This window comes from Argiope bruennichi, chromosome 6, assembly GCF_947563725.1.
Source record: "Argiope bruennichi chromosome 6, qqArgBrue1.1, whole genome shotgun sequence".
NCBI lineage: Eukaryota > Metazoa > Arthropoda > Arachnida > Araneae > Araneidae > Argiope > Argiope bruennichi.
The window spans coordinates 136,973,078-136,985,966 of record NC_079156.1 but is presented as its reverse complement, the minus strand read 5'-3'; positions in this window follow the sequence as shown (position 1 = coordinate 136,985,966).

The window sequence follows — 12,889 nt, the reverse complement described above, 5'->3', positions numbered from 1 at the left end:
CCCTTTGGGTAAAGGGCAAGGATTATTTGAACCAGATTTTATTGTTTCATTTTTTTATTGACTAAGCTGAATAAAAAATTGGGGAAAAAAATTCGTGCCTCAAAAAATAAACTTTTTTCAAAAATAAAAAATAAGGTATTTTACGGCAAACTGGTTCGCTTTCTTACTTCCTTGCATACCAAGTTTATAAAAAGAAAGTACTGTCATCGCAAAAAAAAATTCGACTTCAAGATTTTGACAAATCGTTATGTTTCAAAGCTCTCTGAATCAGGAAACACATTTGTCTGTCCTGCCAATGAACCCGATCTCGAAAAGATTTTGAAGTAGGCGAATGAAATTTGGTCTTTACATCAGATTTGTAGATTTCCGTAAAATGAATCTTCTATATATTCTTCTAAAGTGCTGATAAATGACTTAACTAAAAAAATGTAGCGATGCACATCAGTGGCAAATGTTCCTCCTGCTCTTAAATATCCCGAACTGAAAGATGAAAAAAAAATTTTTTTTAATAACATGAATTTATAAAAATATTTTTCACAAATGCAAGTTTAAAACGTTAAAAAAAATACTGTGCAGATGAAATAATTATTCAATTTTAATAATTAATAATTAGTGTTAATAATTAATTTAAAAGAAATTGAATTCTAATAAAATGAACGAGTATTCGATGGGGCATGTTACTCTTCGTTCCCTCTATATTTTTACTAATTTCACAAACTATCAAGATTTTTCGGGAGGGGGAAAAAACCGAAGGAAGTAGAGAGAAGCTCTTTTTACTGATTAACCCTCAACTGTTCGGCATGTGATTTACGAGAAATAGAGGAATATCTGTTTCTTGTCGTTGGGCTCCACTGGCCTTCCACCAAAAGCTAAGTTTTCAATAAACTTTGATCCGGGTTCCATAGAAGAACATTGAATCCACGGTCTTTAATTTTCACTGCAGTCTTTTCGGTATTCAGTTGACGTAACAAATCGTCAATTATGCAATAAGCACACTGCTGTAGCTCACTGATCAGTAGTTAGAGAGAAAAGAATAAAGGTCAGGTTTCTACTTTTATGCAAATCAAGCTAATTCCTACAATCAAAAACATTGATATATGTGTGTAAATATATATATATATATATATACAGAGAGAGAGAGATGTGCGTATGCGTGTGCGTGTGCATGTGTGTGTCATTCCTTGTGTATGTCAAGTAATTCCTTGCCTAATTCAGCACTTTTTTAAAGCTACCAAATATTCCAAAATGATTACTTTTATTTAAAGTCATTATAATTTCATTACGAATATATATATATATTCGTAATCATTTATATATATATATATATATATATATATATATATATATATATATATATATATGCGTGTATGTGTAAGTAATAATATTTTAAAATCTAATTTAAACTTAATTAATTTCCTAACTTTTAGCTCAATTCAGCACATATTAACTTCATTCTAAAATATTCTCTTCTCACGCTCCGAGTGAGGGGATAAAAAAATTGCTCACCTAAATAAATTCTTTTAACAGATCTCTATAATTCCTTTATTTAAATTCGACATGTGTAGGAAATCTCTTCCAAAATCTCTCAGTATATATTCACATTGATAAAACTTTTATTAGCTTTTCGTCATTTTCGCTCTGTGTTGATGTGCTCGTTACTTATGCTTGTATATAAATCATGCCTCCCGGGTTGAAATAAAACGAAGTTAAAAATTCATATATATATATATATATATATATATATATGTAATGATATTTTAATTCTAATTTCAATTTAATTAATTTTCAAGATTTGATCTTAATTTAGCCCATAGTAATTTCATTCTAAAATATTCTCTTATTTCGTGATCCAATTCCACTTTCGGTTTAATTAATCCCTTTGTAAAAATAATGCGCCATCAGTACTACGTATTAAATGAAAGTGATACTTTTACCCTTCAAAAAGTGTCAAAGGTCACACGTGTGTTGAATTGGCGCCTGGCCAGAAATCCATTGTTATATAAGGCTAGTGATCATCTGTTTGGCCCTTTTTTCCCTTTTCTTACTTCTGTGTGTGCCGCGCTGCGTTGTCTTGTATATAATCATTCCTGCCACTCGGAATAGAATAAAACGAAATTAAAAATACCAAGTCTCTTCGCTGTTCCGAACCTACATTCTACTTCAATCAAAATATGTTACATATTATTTAGTCGACAGGATAGTTTCCTGTGAAAAAATGTTCAAATGAATGAAAAGAATTAAATCCCTGGAATGAGAGGCAATTAGATGTTACGGTACGGCTCCTTGATTCGCCGGTAATCTGAAGATGATTCCGTGCTGGCTCTTGCCGGGTTAGCGTCTTCAGATCATGGCATAGCTTCTTCAGATAGATTCTCCACGTAGCTGAAATTCTACTTCCGTTTTTGTTACAGCATCATCTGCGGCAGTTACTCTTGCCGCATAAACCTGTGACATCATCCGACACTCCGGCTCAATACCATGGTGTCTTTGTGCTCCTTGTCATCATGGGGAAGTTCCAGTTAATCAGTGTTCAAAATTACCTTTTGGGATTTCTTAAAAAGGCGATTCGTGTTTCCTGGGTGAACGGGTGAAGATGAAGATTTATATTGTCTGCTTTTCTTTTAATTTTCATTTTAGATTTTAATATCATTTTAAATTATTTTATAGTATTATTTAAAATATTGAATTTGTAGTCTTTTATCGAGTCTATTTTTAAAATTGTATGCATAAATTAATAATGTTTTTTATGTGAAAAGTATTTTAATGTTGTTAAGGTCTGGAAAAATGACTGACAAAGAAAAAAACAAATGTGTTTGACCCTCAAAATTCAGAAAATAAAATTGATAAAGAAGAAAATGATCAAATAGAACCCTCCATAATCCCTTTTGATTCCGAAAATGGGATGAAAATGGATTTATGGTTTGGATATTTCAATAAAATTTGTCAAGAAAATAACAAAATTGATTTGTGGAAAATTAAAAATATAGTAGGCATCAAAGAGATAAGAATTTTCAAAGAAATATAAAGTCACAAACGACGGTGAAATTTATTTGCTGGAATACAAATACAGCACAGACATTTTAACATAAGAAAGGAGACAATGAAAAACTTTTATAAAAATTGCTCAGTGTTGCGGCCGCGAAGATCATTATTACACAACCGACACTGACGTTTAAAGGACCACGGGACGCGCTCAAACATACTTGTGCTTGCGAATTGCCAGCAGCTACGACGATCCGTGCTACGAGATCTTTCAATGTATCCAAAGATATCTGATAAATAAGAGATTTCATATGGCCCCAGAAGAAGAAATCCAAGGGATTGTGCTTGCGAATTGCCAGCAGCTACGACGATCCGTGCTACGAGATCTTTCAATGTATCCAAAGATATCTGATAAATAAGAGATTTCATATGGCCCCAGAAGAAGAAATCCAAGGGATTGTGCTTGCGAATTGCCAGCAGCTACGACGATCCGTGCTACGAGATCTTTCAATGTATCCAAAGATATCTGATAAATAAGAGATTTCATATGGCCCCAGAAGAAGAAATCCAAGGGATTGAGGTCCGGGGAACGTGGAGGCCAATCAGCAGGTCCGCCACGTTCTATCAACATCCCAGGATATGTATCATCTAGGTAGTTACGCACAGAATTAAAAAAAAATGCGCTGGTGCCCCAACATGCATTAACCACATGTTCTGGCGTGCAATGGCCGGTATTTCCTGCAGTAAATCCGGAAGGACGTGCTGCAAGAAAACAGGGTACTTTGCGCCACTAAGGCGTTCGGGCCCTGCATTTGGCCTCGTTATTTTCAAGGATCCTGTCTCCAGCAACCGTCTATTAATATTTGCAAAGGTGCTGTGGTGTGGACAATGCCTACTTGGATATTGCTATTGGTATATTCTTTGTGCTAGCCGTTCATTACCATCCGCTCGGTCGTAAATTAAATGCATATCCGCATATTCGTCATTCGTGAAATCTGACATGTTGTTTGCGAATGAAACTTATTGACAATCAATTCTGCACTGCTCTTTAATGAATACAAGCTGCTTTTATACTCATCGAACCATTAATTCTGCAATCAATATTCGCTGCTTTTATATTCCTCGAAGGCATGGAAAATTTAGATACGAGAAAGCTTCTTCTTCTCGACTACCTTGTTCCAAATCCTTGCATTCATATGGCCATTCTCTTCGCCAGGCTAATTGTCTCTTCGATGTCTGTTTTTACTATTTTCACAGAATAAACGTCTCCTGCGACCCTATGTTTTATGAAAATTTTTCATCTCCTTATTCCCTACTATCACTTCTCTAAATTTAACTTTCGAATTTGGCAACACCCTTTATAAACATCGGTACCGATGTTGCAGCGATGTTTCCCGGCAAACATTTTAGTTTTTCTTGAATATCTTAAAACCTCCTCAGTTTTCACACTACAGACTTATATCAAATTAAAGGGTATAAAATTTCTTATATTTGCAAGCTTTTATTTTCCTTAAAGTTATAATATTTTTGCAGATAAGGGTTCTAAACTACTTTTTTGTTTTCAATAATTTACGACCCCCTGGTTCATCAAATCGGCATGTTACTTACATGAAAAATAGCCTTTAAGAATGTGCTTTCACTTTTAAAAAATTCATAGTTCAATTGATAGTAATTCATTTTTAATAGTACTAATTACAAAAAAAAAAAAAAAAAAAAAAAAAAAAACCTTTTGGATTCAAGAATTTAGCAGATGCGACAATAGTAAGCAGGAACAGCACCAACATTGCTGTTCCTAAATAAAGAGCTGAGAGGGAAAATAAAGAGCTGAGAGGACAATTTGCGTTGTTGTGAGATTGCACGCAATTAAATCTGAGCCGTACATTCTACCTGATGTATCATTTTTTTTCTTACTTCATTCCTTAGTAATGTGCCGTTTTGTACCCTATTTGGCTTCCTGACACAATGCTCCTTCGCAAAAGTGACTTTTTCTGTAAGCCTGCTCTACTTTTAAAGTTCATCCCATGATTTTAGAATCATCCTGTATTTCGATTGAGGAAAATATTATTTCTTTATCATTTTAACTTTGAAATTTAAAAAATATTGATATTGTTCGTTTCGATAGATTAAATTTACTCCTGCCGGCGTCCTGGCATAGGGGTAGCGCGTCTTTCCCGTGATCTGGGCGTCCCGGGTTCGAGTCCCGGTTTGGGCATGGTTGTTCTTCTGTTGTTCTATCTGTGAGATGTGTGAATGTGCCCTCCTGTAAAAAGGGGTTGTGCAAGCGAATGAATGATGCGTGAGTGGCAAAGTCGTACTCTTGGCCCTAGTTGGCGCTGCTATAAAAAATAAGAGACATTCCCCTTCAGGCTTAAATCGCTGTCTTCGTAACAGCGGGCTTGTCAGTGGCAAGTGCCATAAGAAACAAACAAACAAATTTACTCCTCTATTAATAATATTCCTCTTATTACTCCTCTACTTTAATACTCCTCTATAGGTTAATACTCCTCTATTTATCAAATACTCATAAAAGATGTGATATTTAAAGGTTATAGAAATTTTATTACCTGCATCAAATGGCAGAGCAAATATATCTACTGTTGACCTCTAACCACATAATTTCAGAATTTTTGAATTATGTCCGTTTTTTTCTGATTGAATGCTATTGCAGAAACATTTTTCTTAGGTTTGATTGGCCTTCTGTATGGTTTTGCCATTTTTATTCCTGTATATATACAATGATAATTTATAATGAATTTTTTTGACTTTCATGTTGCGATTTTAGCGTATTTATTCATATGCATATTTAAGGATTTTCTTTCTTGTACATTTCATTTGCTTGTACATTACACTCCCGATAATCCGGTTCGCGTTCATCCGGCTTTCGTACTATCCGGTCTAGTTTTAATTCATCGCAATTAAATGGGGAACGCAAGGCGTCTATTATGTGATCTATTAAATACTTTTCTAAAACTAAAAAACTGTAAGTTTAGACTTATTTTAGAACTATCTTTTCATATTATGAACTTAACTTTTCACATTATTTATTTCAAGGACTACCTTTTATCAGTGACAAATAAAATCAGTTAGAGCCAATTTTCTATCCGGTTTTTTTTTTTTTTTTTTTTTTGTTATTCGGCTAGTCCTTCTGTCACGTTATACCGGATACTCGGGAGTGTACTGTATCTGTTTTAATCGATTTGTTTCTTCGACAAATGCTTCGTTCAGCACAGCCAAAAATGGATCTTGTTCTAGTCATTAGATGAGCCAGATGTTTTCCATCAACCAAACAGTGCTCGCTGGAAACCTGTTTTTACAGAATCACTTAAGTGTGAGTGAGGGGGAAAAAATGAAACGTGCAAAAAACATTTTAAAGGAGATTCTTAAAGGAGAAAACAGCATCTAATACCAGCACAACACGCATGTGTATATAGTTATTACAGTATTGAAAAGCATTGTTGAAAAAATATTTTTAAAATATTTCTAAAAATCCTTGAAAATGAGAGATTTATAGATAGATTATTTAATGAAATGAATATGACTGAAAAGTTAACCATTTTTAAATTTTAAGAAGATAATAAAAAACAATTTTGTGAAATATTAAGCTTCGAAATTCACGGGGAAAATTTCTATTCATTTGTTTAAATAAAATGTAATTAAAATTTCAAAAGCCTTCGTTTTGTTAGCCTTTACTATGAGTAAAAAAAAAAGTTAATTTGGGCGCTCCAGCAGTATTTTCTGCTGGAAACAGTCGCATCATACAATCGATGGAGGTCTCAATACATTTTCATATTAAAACGAAGATGACGCTTCCTTGATTACTAATTGCCAGTTTAATAAACAACCTCGATAGGAAGGTAAGACTCCAGTCTAGGAATGCTGAATTAGACAGAAATCAGAAAGGAATCAAATTCCGTTTCAGCAGCACAGATTTGCGAAGCTTATTTGAGGAATTCGGAAAAGGACGTAAATGAAACCTAAGGATCACGAAACCAAGGCTCAATCCCCACAACCCCAAGAAGCGTTGGTGCCTCATTGCATTGGTTACTGGCATTGACTAAGCATTGGTACTAGTGATAAGATCTCGGTTTCGGGCTCGAAACCCGATCCCAAAGAAAAACTCTGACGTGAGTGGGTTTGGAGAATGCAAAGAGTCCTACATCCTCTTCATCTGACTGCAGTTCGAGATGACGAATTCCATGCAAAATGAACGCTCCCGTTACCTCATAACGTAGAGTAAATATAACTGAACCCCAGCACCAAAGTTCGACCTCTCTCTTTCTCCTTGTTTCGCTTTAAGAGGATTTCAAATGGAAGATAAAAAAAATTTCGAACACTTTTAAAAACGTTTTGTTAAAAAGAAAAAAAAAAAAAAAAAACTGGAAAAATTTTTTGACGAGGAAATATTGTAAAGTCAGTGATGGCGGTATTCGCAGTCTTCTACTGACGCAATAAGACCCGTTTTTAGTAATATTTAGAGGAATGAATCCGATTAAAAACAGGATTTAATTCTGAAACAATATTGCAGGAGACATTTTTTTTGTCTTTGTCATTCTGTTTCTGAATTATGGTGTCTGTATCCATAAGAAGGGATTGTCTCCCATATTTCATAAGAATTTGCAGACTTTGTATAAAGACTACATACCAAATTTCATTCATAGCGTCTGCTGATAGATAGACAGAAAGATACAATTCCACAAAGGGTTCTTTCGGAATTACAAAGTCTAAAACATTGTAATTCTTCAAAATTTCGAGTTCCAAATTTTTCGATGACTACATTGCATTCTCTCTACAATACACAGCGTATAAGAGAATATAAAAAGTATAAGGCACAGAAAAAAGAAATAAGAGTGCCCTACAATATAGAAGCAATTCAATTAAAAAAGAAAAAAAAGATAGTCAGGAAGAGCAACTTTCAAATGCAAGAGTTTAAACTGAAAAATCCTTCAGTCTGTCTTTCTTGCAAACTAAAAACAACAAGCGTGCGCAGTTTTCCAGCATTTCCTGGATCCATCCTCGCGCACTCCATTTCAGCAACATGGAGAAGTGCCCCTTCCTCCACCCTTCAAGGTGGAAGATGAGTCACGTGATCTGTTGGGCACATCGCGATGTATCCCCCCTCCCCGGCTCGTAATGTTTCAGTGTTACCACAGAGGATGGGCAAACCACCCTCCGAATGTCGTGGGCGGGTCGCCGGCGCGGGACTGGCGGGGACAGTTATCGAATATATATCACTTTAACACATGTCTGCCTCACTTTCCATTGGATTCGACACCTGCCACTGACGCGACATTTATTAATGGCGTTTTTTCCTCGCACAAGAAACGCCACGTTTACAACTGCGAGATGGAGGATGTTCGGTGTCGCCACTCGATAAAAATATAAAAGATGCGGTGTCGGTTTCTTTCTGAATCGGATGATTCTTCTCTCCCCCCCCTCTTTCCTTTCTTTTTCTTTTCTCTTTCTTTTCAATTTTTGATCTTGCTATTTTCCCGCGGAAATGGTACGGTTCGTGTTTGCAATGTTTAGGTTTTGTTGTAGTTTTGTTTTCTGCTGGAGCGGAATTTTGTTATACGGAGGTGTCAAGTGCCGGACTGGTTCTGAAATAGAATCTTAGACGTGACAGAACACTGGTTTTAGCTTTTGTATTCTGTACATTATATTCAAACATTCCTTCACACTAAAAAAAAAAAACTAGCGATTCGTTTATTGTAAAAAAAAAGACGTCCCCTATAACAAATTCGGCCAAAAACCATGTTTGTAAAATAGAAAATATTAGTTCTTGTTCGAACAGAAAAACAACAACAATCGAAATAAGTCTAATTAAAGCATTCGCTGTCACTACTCACGCCTGATATTCGGAAGAAAAAAGGGGTCATCTATCTCATCAAATGGCCCCTTCTTTGCTATATCTTAACGATAGTAGAGAAGAGGTCATCTAATAAGATAGATGATTTGGCACAATTACATATTATCTGTAACGTGCAGACGCCTAGTGTAGCAGTCAATTTGTTAAGCAATCCTTGCTTTTAGAGAATGTAAATTTAAATACAGAATAAGTTTTTATAGAATAATGTATGCATGTCTTCGATCGTTTGCTTTTTGCCTATCTCTTCCTTCGAGTAACATGCAGATAATTGGCGATATTTCACGTGTCTCTATTCGTTAATCGCGTTATATTTACTTTTTTGTTAAGTTGGTCCGCAGAATGTACCTTGCATTCCATTAGTAAAATTATTGTTGGAGTGAGTTTCAACAACAAAAGCAGAGTGGAAATACCAGGCAGAATAATATATATATATATATATATATATATATTGAACTAAAAGTGCTGCATCTTGCAGAGTCTATCGTGCACAGCTAACACCAAGGCGGTGTCCGATTTTTATTTATTTATTTATTTAAAAGCACAAATATAACAACAAATCACAATTTATCCTGAAATGCAACGTACTTCCGATTACAAATTATCTAACCAATAATATTACTCCTCTGGGACCGACCTACTTGATTTGAATATGCAACAATTATGAATGCTCCAATAATGGAATTCCTTTATTTTTGCAAAAGTTAATTATATGCATTGTGACATGTTCCGAAATTAATACTTCAAACCCGAATCACCCTAATTGTATATCAAAATATGCCACGAATTTACTCAGTAGATTAGAGTAAATTCGTGGCACAAACACGATAATCCACGTAATTTACGTGGATTATCGTGTGTGTGCAATTGCATGAACTGAATATGTCAGAAAAAAAAAGAAGAAGAAGGAAAAAAGCAAAAATTGGAATAACTGATTTTAACTTCTTAAGAGCACGAAAAGCAACAAAAAACATAACATGAACATTTTATGCCTAATATAAATAATGAAAGCAATCTCGAATAAAAATCAATATATAAGCCAGCAATTTATCATAAGAAGGAATATTAAAAAATAGATTTAAAATTGGTTTCTACATTAAGATGCAATAAGATCAAGATGCATAAGATGCATGTTGCTATTCAAAAAAAAAAAAAAAAAGCAGTATGTATCCGAGCTATTCACTTGTTCAATTGCTGAAAGCCATTTCGAAAACATAACTGATACAATGAGAAATGTGAATAAATGCATGTGAATAGTTTGGAAGACATGAGGTAATGCAATGCAAAATTTAACTTATCGTGTCGTATTAAATGTATTTTCCGATATTGTTACAATTTTGATAAATTATATCGCGAATGACATCAATAGGAAAAAATTTCGAACTGTTACTGGATTTCGACTTGGTGGCAAAGTGGCTGACTGAGTCGGGAATTCGAATTCCACTGAAAATTTGCCATGAGTGGTCGCCTTGAACACTGCCGTGGAGCTCTTACTAGTGTGCCTTAAAGATTCGGAGAGTTGATATCGGCTCTGATATCACAGACTGGCTACTCCGAACCGCCCGAAGGCACACGGAAAAACTTGAATGACAAAACACCGCAACAGCAACACTGGCGAGAACTGCGGTTGAGTCCTAAGGACCATCACTGGCCACGGTACAACCCTTTCCTGAGGAAGTACGTCCCGACATCGATGACAGGTAGCTAATCCTCACCTTTTCGTATACCCACCGGGATGGCGAGAATCAACCCCCATGCCGGAAGCTTGTTCATCCTCAATTACGAGGTGTCTCCCCCCCGTGGGACAATATTTCCCTATTATTAAAAACAAAGAGGTCTGCTCCGAAATATCCCTCGAATAACTCGATATGAGAAGTAATTGAACTAAAACAAAACAGTTCCGCTTACTATCGAGAACTAAAAATTTATTTGCATTTAAATTTCAGATATAAACTGCAAATACATATTCGCTAACATTTTTGAATGATTGCGTTTTTTAATGTTTTATTTCTATTTTAAAAGAAAGGGGTTTTTTTTCATTCGTTTCGAAGTCATCACTCAAAGTAATAAAGCTATTTCTGTCAGTAAAAAAATCTCTTGAGAAAACTATTTTTATAAGGAATAATATCCAAACATTAATACAAAGTCAGGATATTTTGCTTAATGCTTCAATCACTGGATACCTTTCAATTCAAGAGAACTTGCTTAAAAATTCAAAATTCGATAGAGTTTGTGCCCCTTCTCTTTATTTTTAGACAAATGATGAATGTTATCTATGCTCCTTTTGTTAAATTTTATCCATATATTTTTCTGAAAATATACACTACAAAAAAAATCTAATTGCATTGTCTCATGTTACAAATTAAGACAAAGAAAGACAAACTCAAAAAAATATTTAAACATCATAGAAAAATATAAACATCAAATCAAAGAACAAAGAATCCTTTACAAATTTAAATGTTGCGGACATTATGGAAAGGTATGAGCAGCTAAAAAGAATATATTTTCTGAGAAAAAAATATTAGAAGTTAGATAACTAATAGATGAATGACTCTTGCACTTGCTCAAGATTCTACTTTTATAGTATGGATTCTAAATAAGGTTAAAATATTTCAGATTTAAGTGAACAAATTAAACTATAAAACCACTAAAGGTTGATAAAAGAAGAAAATGAGCAGTTTTAAGAAATGTAATTTTTATATTACACTAATAATATACTTTCAGAAATTTAGTTCTGCATCACAAATAACACTTTAATCCGCAAGCATGTTAGAGTAAACTAACCAAGAATTCATTTGGTAGGAATACATTTGGTAAGAATTCGATCATTTTACAAGAATAATTGAACATTTAGGAGTCATTTGTTTTCTCTTCACTAACGGTGCAAAGCGGTTATTTTGTTTTGCAAAATAGTAGCTTCGGTATGAGATTTTATAAATTCAAACACTTTTAAATGATCAGCAAGTAAAACATATATTATCGGCTCCTTTAAAATATCCCAGGGTAATACTGTTCCTGTTATATCAAACTAAATTTCTGCTGGTTAAGGCAATGTTAGAAAGTTAAAAACATACAACTATTAGTGCTATTCAACATCTTCACGTTTCAAAAGAGTTGTTGTTTTCCATTTTGACTCCCACTTTCAGGTTTAAATTTCACAGTACGCCGTTTGATGAAGGCAATATAAAGAATGAAAAATAATCACTTACATTTCTGTTTTTATAATTTTGTATGAGTTTATTTCAATTAAATAAAAAAAGACCCATAAAAGAAAATACAGCTAAAAAAGAAATGACAGCCCTGTTATTTTTACAAGAAAAACTTCTTATTTCTTGATGAAATAAATGAGATGTAAATAAGAAGAAATCCAAAGATACTATAGCTTTTCTAAATACTTACAAAAATTCAAATTGTCAAAAAATTTGGAATCATCACTAAAAAACTGCAACACGATGTAGCAGAAAAGGCATTTCAAATAAAAAGAATCCCGAATCCATGAATAACAGCATGTAGAACCTGTAGCACTATTATCTATTTGTATTTGTCTAATTTGCATAAAAATTCTAAGTGTGATGAATTCTTGGTTACTTTAGAAATCATTTTTTTATACATGTAAAAAAAAATCCAATATCTTTCTGACCATATCCACGCAAACGAAATTTTCCCGAGCATTACTTCTTTTATCATGAATTTTAGAAATGTACAAAAATTTATGACACAACCTGTATTTAACATTCGTTATTAAACTTTTTACTTATAATATTTATCATGAAATTATAGGTATTAAAACTGTCACTAAGAACTTGAAATTTTTTTTTTATATGCAAACTTATCAATTTACGATTAAAATAAAATAACTTTCAGTTGGAAAATATACATTGGTCTAATTTTAAACTTGTGCCATGTAAGCCTTGAAAATTTGTTTTTCAGTTTTGAAAGTAATATATATATATATTAAATGAAACAGTTACAAACACTGATATGATACACTTTTACTATAATACAAAACATTATATTTTGAGGTTTACATATTTTCTTGAAACA